At 33.8% G+C, this 14,759-nt stretch overlaps 1 protein-coding gene across 2 annotated transcripts in view; it reads left to right on the top strand.

The window, feature by feature from the left end:
• sfl (N-deacetylase and N-sulfotransferase sfl) overlaps positions 1–14,759 on the top strand; it is a 722,911-nt gene that overhangs the window by 138,969 nt on the left and 569,183 nt on the right. Inside the window, exon 3 of one of the 2 annotated variants that reach the window (XM_075377447.1) lies at positions 2,902–2,942. The exons of the other annotated variant lie outside the window; for it this stretch is intronic. The gene's annotated coding sequence lies outside the window, so the exon portion shown is untranslated. The remainder of the gene's footprint in view (positions 1–2,901; positions 2,943–14,759) is intronic. 2 annotated transcript variants of the gene reach the window in all.

Here is a 14,759-nt window from a genome sequence, read left to right as displayed (position 1 = left end):
TGATAAGCAATGTTCCCCATAGGCTTTTTTGAACTTTTCAGAGGTCACACTCGCGGATTCCCCAAGTTTAACACAAAACTTGATCGCACAACGTCGTTCTAAATTCCGATGCTCCGTTTTCGTAACACACAACAAAAACACAACTTCACTGATGGCGCTGTCAAAAATAACGTGTTCGCTGAACGGAGTTGAAACTCGTACTGAGCATGCGGAAGGGATAAACAAATCGGTCTAGCACAGACCGGTAGACACAGCGTTGCCAGATCGCTCGCAGTGTTACCAATCTCATTACATTTCTCACACACCTCGTACAGTAAAGTATTCGAATCGTCAACAGTCAGTGCCTTCTGACAAGATCACAACGACGATCTACCTACATATTTCGCCATTCTCATCGTTAACGTTGCAGAGTTTGACGTACACTAGCAGAATTCATAACTGAGAAAAAGCGATCAAGGTTAAGGAAAACGGATAACCGGTGAGAAATAAAGATGAGGCAGAGGTACGCAATAAACAGTTCCCGCTTAGCAGGTCTCGTACTGGGAACGTGAATATAGTCCTTTCAGAGTTTCTCCGATGATCGAACCCATCGCAGTGTACATGATATCATCCCGACTTTTCATTACAGAAACGACTGTATAGTGATTATCTTTACTGTCGCATAAAATTTTTAACCGATGCCTTTTGTGTTTAGTCGCTTTATATGCGCCCTAAGCGAGATAAGACGGGAATGTATAACAAGAAATTAATTTGCTTATTTCTTTGATAAATAATTTTATTTTATACATCCTGTCTATTTAATAAAAATAAAAATATTGCTATAATTAATAAAAAAAATGTCGTGGATCTAAATATTCGAATATCTCTTATATAATTTTGTATGCGGTAATGTGTTGTGTCGATGTCCGTTTCTATTTTTTCCGATAAGGGTTGAATCTCGAGTATAAAAATAAGAAAAGAAGAAAGTAATGGAGAAATTAAATACGCTTATAAAAAAGCACGGTTCGTTGGTTTGCTGTGTGTGCTCACAGTTTTAGTTTGAAAAACACGTACAACCTATACAGTAAATAGAAGGGGCGTGAGGCTACTTGCAGAATATTGCTTATCTTTTTTCACAATTAATTTTTGTTTGCATAAACGAAAGGATTGTGTTGAATAAATGCTTCGGATTAATCGTATCAGCTATGCTTCTTCAATATTATTATTTTTAAATTTATTAATATATTTATACATACCGGAAAGGTTTTAATAAAACCTCGCAGACCTTAGAGGCTTGATCACTATCCCGATTTTAATTATGACGATATTCCTAATTGAGGTTAAGATATTAATAAAGAAAAAAAATTATTCCTTTACTTAATTATATTTCAATTACCATATTATATATAATTATTATATTGCCATGGTAACAAAAAAGATCTCCCAGATCTGTACCCAAATCATCTAACCTTATCTGTAAAATCTTTAATATTTTTTAGTTTATTGTTATTATTATTATTATTATTATTATTATTATTATTATTGTAATTAGCTTAAAATAGCATATTTAGCGAACTTTTATGAGTTTTTATCGTTTATTTTGGCTGTAGATACTGGATTGTCGGAAGTTAAAAAATATGCCTTCAAGGGAGAGCACTACCTTTCTTATTTTTCAAAGTATTTTAAAAGAATGAGAATATCTCGGTCCTCTGAAACAGATGAAGTGCGTGATTCTCGATTAGAGCGCTACGCCCAGACTCGAACAGTAGCTTCGTGTACAACAGGAGCATATCAGAGCTTCTACGTCAGGAACGAGGGAAACGTTGGAAAATAATCGTTATTTATCGGTATCATTGTCACAAACGTGAAAAAAAGAACGCAGCGGGGGTCCCAAGGGCGGAGCCCTGACCGGCTAGTTTTTATTAGCGATGCCATATCCGAAGGTGTTGACGCTAATGATTGTTTGACCTGTAACCTATCTATATTATTTTAATCCTTTAAAAATACAGCCGAAAAAAATAACCCGTACCTATCCCCACAATAAATAAAGTTTTTATATACGTATCTTTGTTAATGCCGGGTTATTTTTACTAGCGTTATTCATCATGATCTCGGGTATTTGAATTATCGCTTGCCGTTGCGGTTTCATTCTTTAATTACGATTGAGATTGCGTTTTATTCATTTTTTTGTCTGGGAAAGTATTTATTTTCCTGAGAGTCTTTGTATAATTATTTTATATTATTAATAACCATTTTTACTGTTAGGTTATCAGACGGTAATTTTTTTATTATTTTTTTGTAAAATAAATATTATTAGGACGATAACATTATCTGGAAGGGTAAATATTTACAAAGGGAGTTTTTATTTTTCAGTAATTTTGTAATATTGTCTTTAATGTGCTATAAGGTTCATTTTACGATATCTTTTTGGCGAAGTTGAATTTTCCCGATTACGTTAGTCTTTTTACCGTTTTTATAAATTAACTTAGAACCTTTTCTTTTTAACGAAGCGGTCGGTAACATTAGTACATACTGATTTTGCGATTAATTGTTGACGTTCGGTTTAATGAAAGTGTTATATCAATTTTAGGTACACTTTCATCGATTACCTTTCCTTTGACGGGTCATCAAACGATAGCCTTCTACGAATATCTCTCTCTCTCTATCCGGTATCATTTTCCAAACTTTTTCATGACATGACGTATATTTACCTACATGTTTTACCGTCTGTCACTAGTTCTTTACCTTCTTTCTTTAATGAAATCCTTTGGAAACGGTTGTTTTCATCTGCGTCCAAAACAATTCGTTCCTTCATTCGTCATTCACTCGATTCGTCCACATTTCTGCGCCGACAGTTAATTTCTATAATCGTCCTCTCATTACATTTAATTAAATTTTTATTAATTTTTTTTTCTCTTTTAGGTGAGCGGATGAAATTAAACCAAGCAAACGAAGTTTTATTTGTAAGTAAAGCGATCTACGTAATTGTTTTTATTTTATCAGAATTTGATCGTCATGACTGTTCGATCATTCTAAATTTAATTTTTTGTACGATTTATAGTAACTACTTTTGAACCGAAAAATCGATTTCATCTAAACGTTTACCGGATTTTTGTTTGAACTTTAGCGACTAAGTTAGCAGATTATCGATGAAACGCATAGTCGTAATTAAACCGAGATCTATTCTAAAGCGTTTCCAAAAATTTCCATCTACATTAGTTTTTCTTTCGTCTTCATTTTTGTAGCGACAAACAATTTTTACGGTCGTAATAAAATAAGAAAAAAATTAAACCGGCAAATTTCATTTGCAAAACCGAATATTTCTGCGTCTTTTTAAACCCGATTTCATTTTAAACTGCATTTGAACCGATAAGTTGATGTAAATAGAAGCTATCATAAATTTAATGGAAATAAAGGTACAAGATCGTAAATTTTGTATGTCGGCCAGATTTGTAATTTTTCGCCGCGAGCATTATATATTGTTGCGTTTCGTATAAAAACTGAAGCGAAAATCAGTTATTTCGATTTAGCCTACCGTTTAGATTTACGTCCACCTTATAGTTCTTGCGAGATTATATGAGAGCAACAAAACCTATTTTAAGCAAACTTTAAAAATGAACTTATATTTTAATCAGACTTTATATTTTGATCGATACAAATATTTTTAGAATTTATATATTGAAACGTTGTTCGTAGAAAATTTTTTTTATTTAAAAATTCCCTCTCTATTGTATGAGGTTTTATCGGGAGAAATATGCGAAAGACGTACTATGAAAAGAATGAAAGCAAAAACTACCCGAAACTATATTTATAAAAAACCTTTTTTTTATTTTTGATCGAGAGTTAGTTTAAAAATTGCGAAAGTTTTTTTTTTACTTCTCCACGTAACCTCCTTTTAAGTCTATACAATTAGTCAAGCGGTTTTCTCCGTCGACGTTATAGTACGATTTATCCAAGTCTTCAAAAGAGACAAATGTTTCAGCGATTACTTCATCGTTCCGCGTAAAGCGAAGTCGTTTCGCTTCAACATTGCAACAAGTTATTTCTTCTTATTTGGAAATATGTAAAGATCCGTTGGTGCCGAATCCGACGAATAGGAGGCGGGTTGGAAAAGAAGTTTGTATCGGGATTCGAACGACTTTGCTTTCGCGTTCGTAAAAGGCGAGCCAGCATAACGACCTTATTTTTCGTAAAATGCCCGATCGTTACCTGAACAGCCATCCGGAAAGTTCAGCGTCGTTTGCCTCATACGATCGTTCCGAAAACAACCGAATATTTGTAAACCTTTTTTTCGTAATATATCTGGCTCGACTGTAATTTCCTGAGCGATTTTGCCTTTCAAAAAGTCATGTTCTATAGCTACATAAATTCTGTTTTGTTCATGTTTTTTCACAAACTACAATATTCGATCGATTCTAATAGAATTACGAATTCTATTAATGGGATGACATCAAGTATGCTCCGCTAGGTGAATATACTCCTGGCGGAGACGTGGAAAATTAATAATTACCCGACAGATGATGTACTTCGAACCCCTATCAATCGACTACGCAAGACCTATCGAATCCCTGGAATATATATTGAGTCGATATCGTAAAGTTTTTTTTTAATCAGGTTCTGGCGCGCTTCATTCTTTTTAATGTCCACAATTATTTAATAAAATAATTAGAAAAATCATCCGATTTAAATCGACAAGAGATAATTTTTAGCTGATAATCTTCATTAATTTTATTTTCAAAAAAAAAATTGTTCGACCTCAAAGAATATAAACCTAAAATTATATGCTCTTGCTGTTTAATTCGGTGAGATTCAACCGTTCTATTTGTATAACTAAAATCCATACGTGCTGCGTAACAAGCATATTTAGAGGAAAACGTATACAATATTGAAAGTAATTGAATTTGTGCACCATTAGCCGTTCGGATAAATTTAAATACCCTTTTATTAATGAATTATTTCTGTTACTTCTATTTAAAGAGATTTTGTAATTATATTTTAGTTTTTAATATGTACATTATCTTGTTTGCCGTCACATTGTAACGTTTACATTTGCAGTACTATTTAGTTATAATTACATTTAGTGTCAGATTAATGTCAGATATATTTCGTACTATATTTTGTATGTTTGCATAACTTCTATATTTTAGTTTTTAAATTAAATTATAAATTCGGTTACATGAAGTTTCACAACTCGTAAGTCGATGATTTTATTTTCAGTGGCGTTATTAATAGACCGTACATGTAAATGTAGATTATTAACTATTGTATTAAATATTCTTTCTACAGTCAATTAAAAATTGTATTTTTAATCGTGAGTATATAAAGGTCGGATAATATTAAAAAAATTAAATCACCGGGTTTGTTTATAATGTATGCTGTACTTCCTTTAGCAACCGACATGCTTTGGCGGTTAATGTTAGCTCAATTTGTAAGCCGGTTCAGCATTTCAAGTTGAATCGATTATTCCATCCGCCATAAGATTTCGCAAGCTGGTGAGATCGTTCCTTTAGAGCGATCCTATTCCTTTCCTGAAGTGGCTTTTGAATTTGTAGAGGAATAGCGATTCTCACGACTTACGTTTAAACCGATCGACGATATGCCGTCTTCATTTCGGTAGTAATTCTCCACGTCCCGAAGAATTACGGATATAAGAAACATCTGCTTCTTAAGAAAATAACTCGAAATGTGTGTTTTTTGGACGGGGGCTTGTCATCTTGTGTTGCGGCTTCTCCGCGGATAGTTCGTACTTTCTTTATATCCAACGTTCTTCCGTGAATCCCTCTTTTCTTGTTTCGGGTTCTGCGGGTGTAAATCGGATCCTGTCTCTAGAACGCCTGGATTATTTAGCCGGTGTGTCTTATGTGCGATCGCGGTAGCTAAAGATGTTTGTTTAACGATCCGGCGACATTATTTATTTTTCGATAGATGCACGTTGAACGTAACGATTACGAATCCTCTGAACTCCTCGCAAAAAACAAACCGCATAAGGCAAAATTTTTTCTACACTTGTTTTATAAATTTCTGTATATTTTTTTATTCTAACGCCATTAATAGTTCTACTGGTGTTTTTTTACCCGGTATTTAATCTACACACCATATACCGTTACCGTTCAGTAAATTTTGGAAATTTTGAACTCTCCATCAATATTTCTTCGTGTAAGCTGTTGTAAACTCAAAAACGATTAGCCGTAGTATGTTCAAATTTTGGATTTAGGACTGTTGTAATATCCAGTTGAGCACCTCCCCTTTTCATTGCAATCGCCTGAACCAAAAGTGTCCAAAAAAGCCCAAAATCAAAAAAAAAATTGGATCTTGGACTTTTTCTTAACTGCAGCAATAAGCCCTCATTGAGAGATTTTCAACAATATATCATAAGTGGGTGGTACTTATTTTCATCGGTTCCAGAGTTGTAGCCAAATAAAATTTTAATTAATGAAATATTTGGATCTTAGGGGAAGGCTTATCGGTTCGAATCAGACTTTATCTCCTTTTTTTTATTTAAATATTTTGATTTATTAATAATTATTAACTCGTAATTATAAAAAAATTTACAATAAGTAATCAATTAAAAATAAAACTATATAAAATCTGAAGTTATTAATGAAATAAAATTTTATGTACTTTTAAAAATGTGTATATGTAATAGATTTGGTGAAACTGATTATTTAATATTAATTGAAAATTATAATTTAGATTCTTTTTTTTTTTTTGGATTTTCTAGTTTAATTTCTTTTTAATTTTATTTAATTATTCTGGAATTTCTGTTTAATTTTATGTACATTAAAGTTAACTACGGAGTAACTGAAAAATAGACCTTCACAAGAACATATACACTGAGGCATACATGCCCGATCTTTAACAAATTTCAAAAAAATCTTATTTTCTAGTTTATTCTTATTCCCTGATATTATCGGACAATATTCTCCCTAAGTCGGAGTTGATCATCATTTCGTTTATTTGTTTTTTGTTGCCAATCATTTAATCGCTTTTTGGTGTGATATGATTCTTCTGATTTTAATTTGTGTACACGTTCTTTAGTTTTCAAATTTTCTCTATCTTTATAACGTCATCATCATCTGTTAATCTTTTTATTCTTTCTTTCTTTGCAAAATTTTCTTCCTTTTTTCGTTTTCCTTTAACTTTTTTTTAATTTAAATATATTGATTTATTAATAATTATAAAATTACCTCTGATTGTAAAAAAAATTTGACAATAAATAATAATTCAATAATAACAATTAAAAAAAAATCACAAGTTATTAGTGAAATAACATTTTATGTAATTTTTTCAAAATGTATATGTGTAATTTATAGGCGTACAAGTAAGTCCTGGTGTCCACATCAGATTTTTAATATTTTATTGGTTTTTTGGATAAAAAAATGGTATTCTTCAAAAAATTTATATTTCAAAAATCTCCTTAGTTCAAAGTGAACTAACGACTCCTTCAGTCCTCAAATATAAACTATAGTCCCAGTTTCCAATAGTTTTCTTGGTAGCCACATCCCCAGCGATATCTGGCACCCATCGAGACCTAGCAGCAGAGCATACGTTAGGTTCAGTGGCAACAACAAAGTTGTACTCTCCAGTGTTAGCTGTCTTCTCCACCAAGTCATGGGAGAGGAGGCTTCGATGGTTATTGATTAATAAGACTAGGCATCGCGTTTCATTCCGCGTTCAGTGCCTCCGGTGCGGTGATTTAGGCTACGGCAATCCAGACATTTGGATGCCTCTCTGCATTCCCGGATACTGTGTCTAGCGCCACCGCAGTTATAACAGAGATTGGTTCTGTCCGGGCCCTTACAGTCTCTACTACCGTGTCCGGTGCCCCAATAACGTTAGCAGCGCTCTCCTTCTACGCGAATGTAAGTCCTACAATGGACCCAACCAACTCGTAGTCTTGAAGCCACCGGCTTTGTGGCGCCTCTATGTGTCGTGATGTCGGTGGCGTTTTTAGTGTCACCGTACGCTTTCCTGAAAGAGGTGACCTAGAACGTTTCCTACACACCGACAACTCTGGAGACCGCTTCTCTCACCTCCTTTTCGGTCGTGTCTACGTCGAGGTCCTTAATATGGACCGCAGTCCTTCTGTTACCCCTAGAACGTAGGCCCACCTGAAGTTCTGCCGCCCGATGTCTCAGAAGAGTGGTGAGTTCTCCTGTCTTCTGCGCCCCTTCTATCCTCACCTCTAATTCTTCATTTCGGCCTTTCCGAAGGGAAAGGACCTCGCCTGCCTCTTCCTGGTTGACTTTGTTTTTCATTGTTCTCAACAGGTCGGTGTATGTCTTTCCCTCGACCTTAATAACGATAGTCTTACTATCAGTTACCGATAATGTGCCCCTCCTGGTTGAAGTCGATCTTGAGCGAGCCCGAACCGAGTCCCCCGATCTGGACAGGACTATCTTCGGAAGCTCCTTCTCTTTTCCGGTCAGATATATGATCGGTTTCCTTATAGTTGTAGCCACAGGTCCCGGCGGAAGCACGAAGACCGGAACCCCGGTTTTCACCACGACTCGTTTCAAGTTTAGGTTAGCCCTAGGAGCTAGTTAGGACACCGGTCGCTAAACTGATTCGAGGCTCAGTAGCGCCGTTCGTGGCACAGACATTCGGTCTTACGCTTTAGGGCGACCGAATGGGTTGGTTGCGGGTGAAATGCCAAGCAAACCGATTTACATAAAAATTATTTTTTTTAAATTCTTGAAACTGCATCGTGAAACTTTATCTTAAAAATTAAAAAAATTAAACGGTTCTAATTTTATCTTTATTTAAGAAACTTACTTTTTTATTCGGTTACATGAAGTTATACGTAAATTTTAATGATTTTACACAAATAAAATTATATATTTTAAAATCGATTATTTTATGTTTGTTAAATTCTAACTCAAATTTAATACTCTGGTTTTTTATTTTATTTATCGATTTATTTTTTTTTAGGAAGATTCTCTGGCGGTCGTTTAGTAAATTTCTTTCGGATAACAACAGAATAATATATTTAATAAAGTTATATCGGCACGTACAGGATTTAAAAATATCTTTGTTTCATGGTTTCTTAGTGTATGTATTTATAGTCATTTTTATATTTTAAAATATTCTAATTAAAAAATTTTACGGAAAATTTCAGTTGAATAATTTCTCACGTTCCAGACGCTCGCTAATAGTCTTTCAGTTTCCATTTCTTATTATTCTTCTTCAGATATTGTATTTGAAGGTTATTTGCGTTTCTTGTGAACTGCTCTTTCCATACGGCAATTGTATTTGCAGCCTTACATATATTTTTAATTATAATAGAAATTAAAAAAAAATAAAATAAAACCGTCTTCTTCTCTTTTTAACTTTCGTTCCGAAATTAAGATTTTGGCGCCGATTATAAAAATTGGAGATTTAAGGAAGAATTGATAGTTTTAATTTATTTTGAAGCGGGTATAATTTTTCCTTAGTTTATTTTTCATCTTATCCGTTTCGTTTCATTATTGAATAGGCTATTTATTAATTACCCTCCGGTCAGATGTTATAAAAAGATCTTATTTTATAGCAACGTAGCGTATGCACGTTGCACGATGGAATATTTGCGACCCAGATCCTCCAGCGGCCGTGCACAGTTGTAGGATAATATTGTAACGAGTGATCGAGAGAACGGTGTAAAAAATTCAGTTTAGGGGAACGAATGTGCAAGACGAGAAAGGTAGAGGGCGACGATCCATTACGACGGTTGAAGTCGTTGAAAAAATTGAAGACGCCGTTCGTGGTAAACGCCGCTTGACGATTATTGAAATCTGTGTAAACTTTCCTCAAATTTCAAGGTCTACACTTTACAGAATTTTTACAGACAGATTAGGTTTTCCTAAGTACTGCGCACGACGGGTACCGAAACGGCCTAACAGATGCCCGTAAAAGAAAAAGGATAGGAAATTTACTGACTTTTCTTCAGCGATATCAGAATAAGGGAAGCGAATTTGTTGACCCTAGGAACGAGACATCGATATCGAAACAAAAGAACAGTTCAAACAGTAGAGGCAAACATTTCCTGAACAAGCCAAAAAAATTCGAACAAAATAATGTCGACTATCTTTTTTAAGTACAATAGAGGAATTTTTGTCGGCAGAAGACGGGGTACAATGCAAACGTCAAAATCCTGACAAAGCTTAGAGAGGGAATAAACGGCTAGGGATATTGACGAAGGGGATCGTTACTAAAGATGGGCCTCATACCAAAGATGTGCTAAATAAGTTTAAGCGGAAAATCTTTCACCGTCTCCTTACAGCCCTGATTTGGCTACGCCTGGCTTTCTATCCGGTCATAAAATTAAAGAATTAGCTGGCTACTCGATTCTTCAAAACCGATGATAAACACACGGACGGATACTTTTTCGGCGTTATTCTTTGAAGTGGGGATAGACAAGTCTTATCACGATAAGACACAGACATGAATTTAGTCGGGCACTGTGTCCAGAAATATTTTATAATACATAAGCTATAACGCTTACGTATTGTAAATTCTTTTTAATTATTAATATTGCTCGTGCGAGTTTATGTATATATATTCACAGAATATTTGAAATGTTTTCTACGAATAAACGGATTAATGTTTCACAGTACTAGGTAAAGTATTTATGAATTAGGAAAGATAATTTAATTAAGGGAGAAAGAAATTTAAATTAAATCGGTATTTTCATATACAAAAGGAAGAGATTTTGGAATGAAGGGTTGTTTGCTTGAGGGAGGGTAATGAACTCGTATACTCGTGTCATTTTGATGAGGAAGTCGTTTTAAATACGTTTTGCGTCCGCAACATATATTCTTCTTCCGTCCGGTTGTATTCTATCTTACATGAATACAACTCTGATGAAATTTATCCTCTTCGCTTGCATTAAGTTTTATACGTATTATCAACTACATCAGAGAAACTTTAGCTTTAAATTCTTAAATAAATTCATTACTGAGATTTGAAACAATTTCGGTGTTAAATATATTAAACCGGGATTTCTAATACGTATATATATATATATATATATATATATATATATATATATATATATATATATATATATAGAGAGAGAGAGAGAGAGAGTGATATTGAGAGAGTGTATATCAATTCTACCTGTTTTGCATATTGCACAAAGCTTGCTAGCCAGCTTGCCGTCTGGTTAACATTAAAGTGTTAAGCTTTGTGGGCTGGTTGATGAAGTTGGGTGGATATCCTTTCTCTAATGACACTTTTCTCTTCCCTCTCTCTCGCTAGTTTTACGTCCCTCTTACTTTTCATTCCCTGTTTCTCTTTTTCCCTTTCTCTTAATCCTCTTTGTGATGAGGAATAGCGGCCGGTGACCGTACTGCATTATATGAGCTTCCGTGTACGCATTCGCTTACCGTCGTAGCATTAAATAAATATTTCTATATCTACTGTTACAGTTCCAACTATTTTGGGTTTTTACGTTATGTTCTCAAAATATATTACATTTTATTTATTAGATAATATCCCTTTTTTTCGTTTTTTCCCCTAAAACGATTTACAGATGCCTAAATTTCGCTCGACGCGATAAAAGAACGTATTTATATAAAAAAAAAGATTTCTTCTAAAAAGTTCCCGAGTTATTTCCCTTTCCTCCTGAAATCACCTTGATATAAAAGTTCCTACATACGGACGATTTTAGTTTTCTTTTTACATTATTGGATCGTAATGATAAATAGTGTAATGTTATTGCGATATTTTAATTATTTTGAGGAGTAAATTTAAGAAAATGGTATGCACATTACAGTATTGCAGAGAACTTTAGCTCACGCCCGGTGGCAGTTTTTTTTTACCTTTTTCAGTGCATTACGTTTCTTACATTTACGAATTGTAAGGTTTTTCATTTAAGTTTCTTGCTAACGGTTTTTCATTGCGCAATATTTTTCCTTTTATAGGCTTACACAATTTTAAATAAAAACTAGAAAGAAATAAACAACGTAGATACGTAAAATTAAATTTACATTTTAGAGAAAAAACAATACGCGGCTGGTCTTTAAATGTTAGATGTTTGAAGTCGGCGCAAAAATTAGTGATTAAGAAATTTTATGGGTTTTTTAATTGGCGATAACTTAAAAAATTACGTATGCAGAGAATTGAAAAAAAATATTTAACCTTTCATACTTAGTTGCTTCTTCTGGTAATCTATTATTATTGTATCTAGATTTTGTTTAATGGTAATGCCATTGTCATTCAGAAGCGCTGTTTTGGTCCTAGGACATTTGAATCGGCGATTATTTATAAGATATAGAAGTATAAAATATTTGGGTTTGATTAACCTACTTTAAAAGCACGTAAAAATATATTATTTCGCGTATATAATAAAAAAATATATATATTGTTAATATTTCTAAGAAAATATGACAGCGTAAATAAATCTCCGACTTGCATTATCATTTAAAAACAATATATAAGGTGTTTCTGGTTTCTTTGTTAAGTTTAAGCACTTCAGGATAAGAATAAGCGGCTTTGTATCGTTACCCCTATTTTTCTTCAAGAGTTGAACACATTAGTTCTCTTATTTTTTTTTTTTATAATGTGACTTATATATAATTGTAGAAATTCTTTTAAGGCAAAATCTTTATTTTGTTTTAATATAACTGAAATATATTTTTAATGTAGATTTGATTTTGTTTGCGATTTTTTACACATCTTTTTCATTTAGCCGTATAAAAAAGAAGGTGCCTAATTTGAAATATACATCGTAAAATAAATAAATTCATAATGGCATCGTAATAAAAATATTGCATCTTAATGTTTGTGTCGGTTTGGAACGGTTTTATCGCTGTAAAATGTAATAGGATTGAGTTTATGACAATAAATTTCCATAGCTGTTAAGATAAGTATATTAAAGCCAGTAGTTTACGTTTCTATTAATTTTATTTGTAGAACGTGTTATTTATAAAATTCTTAATTTAACGCGTTAAAAATATTATTAATGATAAAATCGACTGTGGATATTCTCTGTATTCCAAATGATATTAATCGTAAATTTATCAAAGAGTTGTCGTTGAGTGAAGAAAGTGTGCTTCATTCTGTCGTTTCTCGACAGAAAGGACGCATTAATACTGTTGTGTAACGCCACCTATCTATTACAGTCTTTCACGTTTACGACTGTAACTCGTGTAAAGCACCTAACGTACAAGGGACCTAATTTGTGTTTCTTTTTACGAGAGGAATATTAATTATAAAGGTTCTTTCATTTTCAGCGCAAAAAGATGTTCAATATCAACCAATTTTTTTTTTTGAAGCTCATAACTTTGCATTATGTTTGAAAAACAATATCTTTCATACGGCACCCGCTGCTCTTCTTGACATAGCCAAGTCTATCGAGCAAATTTTGCGTGACTTTCGCACAAATCACCTTGAATTCCACTAATAACGCTTCGAATATTTACTTTTAAGTCATCAGTCGTCGGTGATTTGTCGCTATAGACTTGTAACTGAACATTACCTAAGATAAAAAAGTCTTAAGGGAGTCGCACGATCTCGGTAATAGATTGACGTTTTGACATTACCGTATCGTGAAATTATCGAATCGCCAATTTTTGACGCAACAATTGAATTGTTTCAGCAGCTGTATGGGATTTGGCACAACCCTGTTGAAACAACGATAGATTCAAATTAATATTTTCCAAATTTACAAACAAAAGATTACGAATCATAGCCCATCACCGTTCACTACAGCATTTCCTTGCTCATTTTCGAAAACAAAAATGGTCCGATGATGCCACCAATCCATAAACCACACCTAGCAGTGATTATTGCGGTTGTAATAGTCCCTGTTGAATCATTTACGGATCGGAATCATCCCAAATACAGCGATTTTCTTGTTTATAAAGCCGTCGAGCTAATAATGTACCTCATTTGAAAAAAAGATAATTAATTTGTATGAAAATTTGAATTCGCTTCGAGCTGCTGTAGAGTCCGATCAGCAATCCGTCTACGTAATGGACGATGGTTCCGCGGCTTTAATTCTTAAGTTAGTTAAATCTTAAACGGATATAGACTAAGATCTGAATTCCAAAATTCGCCGCGTTGTTGTTGAAGAACGGCCGATTCTTGTGAACGATGTGAAACCGAAAAATTTCGTTTTTAACGAACTCTACTGCAGCAATATTCTCTTGACTCGTTGCATTTCTTTTGCGAATCGGTGTTTCAATATCAAGAGGAGAAAATTGTCTTCAAATCGTTTACCGAACGATGAAATGTGCGTTAGTTTGGCCTATTGTGCTCACCGTGTATTCCGAAGTGCACATGATACGTTGCTGTAACAGATTCCATATTTTGCTAATAAATTTTTATAATTTCTAAACGTTGTTACGCGTGTAGCGTTCCTTGATAATTTATCGTAAACTGAAACAAATGACGCTTGAAAAATATTTTGTTAAAAATCAACGTCGCTACCACAATCTGTAGATTTTTTGCGCTCGATTTGAGAGACTCCTTATAATCGGTTCCTTCGTAACATCTATATCTTTCGTTGGATTTGGCCGGTTCATCCCAAAAATTACCGGTTTCAGCGCGTAATATTCGACATGCTGAAGATTAAATCGGGAAAAGGGGTAAAGTTTTAGAAAAAGTTGTTTGTAATGAGATAGATTGATTTATTTTCGGAGGAACAGGAATACTAATCGAGTAAACTCGCCCGGAAGAGAGCCGAAAAGAGTTTTCCGAGCGGCCGGCGCTTGTTTCACTTATTGTTCTTCGGGAAATCGGGATCTCTTTATGAAATTATTTGAAAAAGTAGATGACTTTACTTAAAAGTTATTGTTCTT

Source organism: Lycorma delicatula, chromosome 10, assembly GCF_047948215.1.
Source record: "Lycorma delicatula isolate Av1 chromosome 10, ASM4794821v1, whole genome shotgun sequence".
Lineage (NCBI taxonomy): Eukaryota > Metazoa > Arthropoda > Insecta > Hemiptera > Fulgoridae > Lycorma > Lycorma delicatula.
The sequence above is the reverse complement of the archived record's forward strand: the minus strand, read 5'-3'. Positions and strand labels throughout refer to the sequence as shown.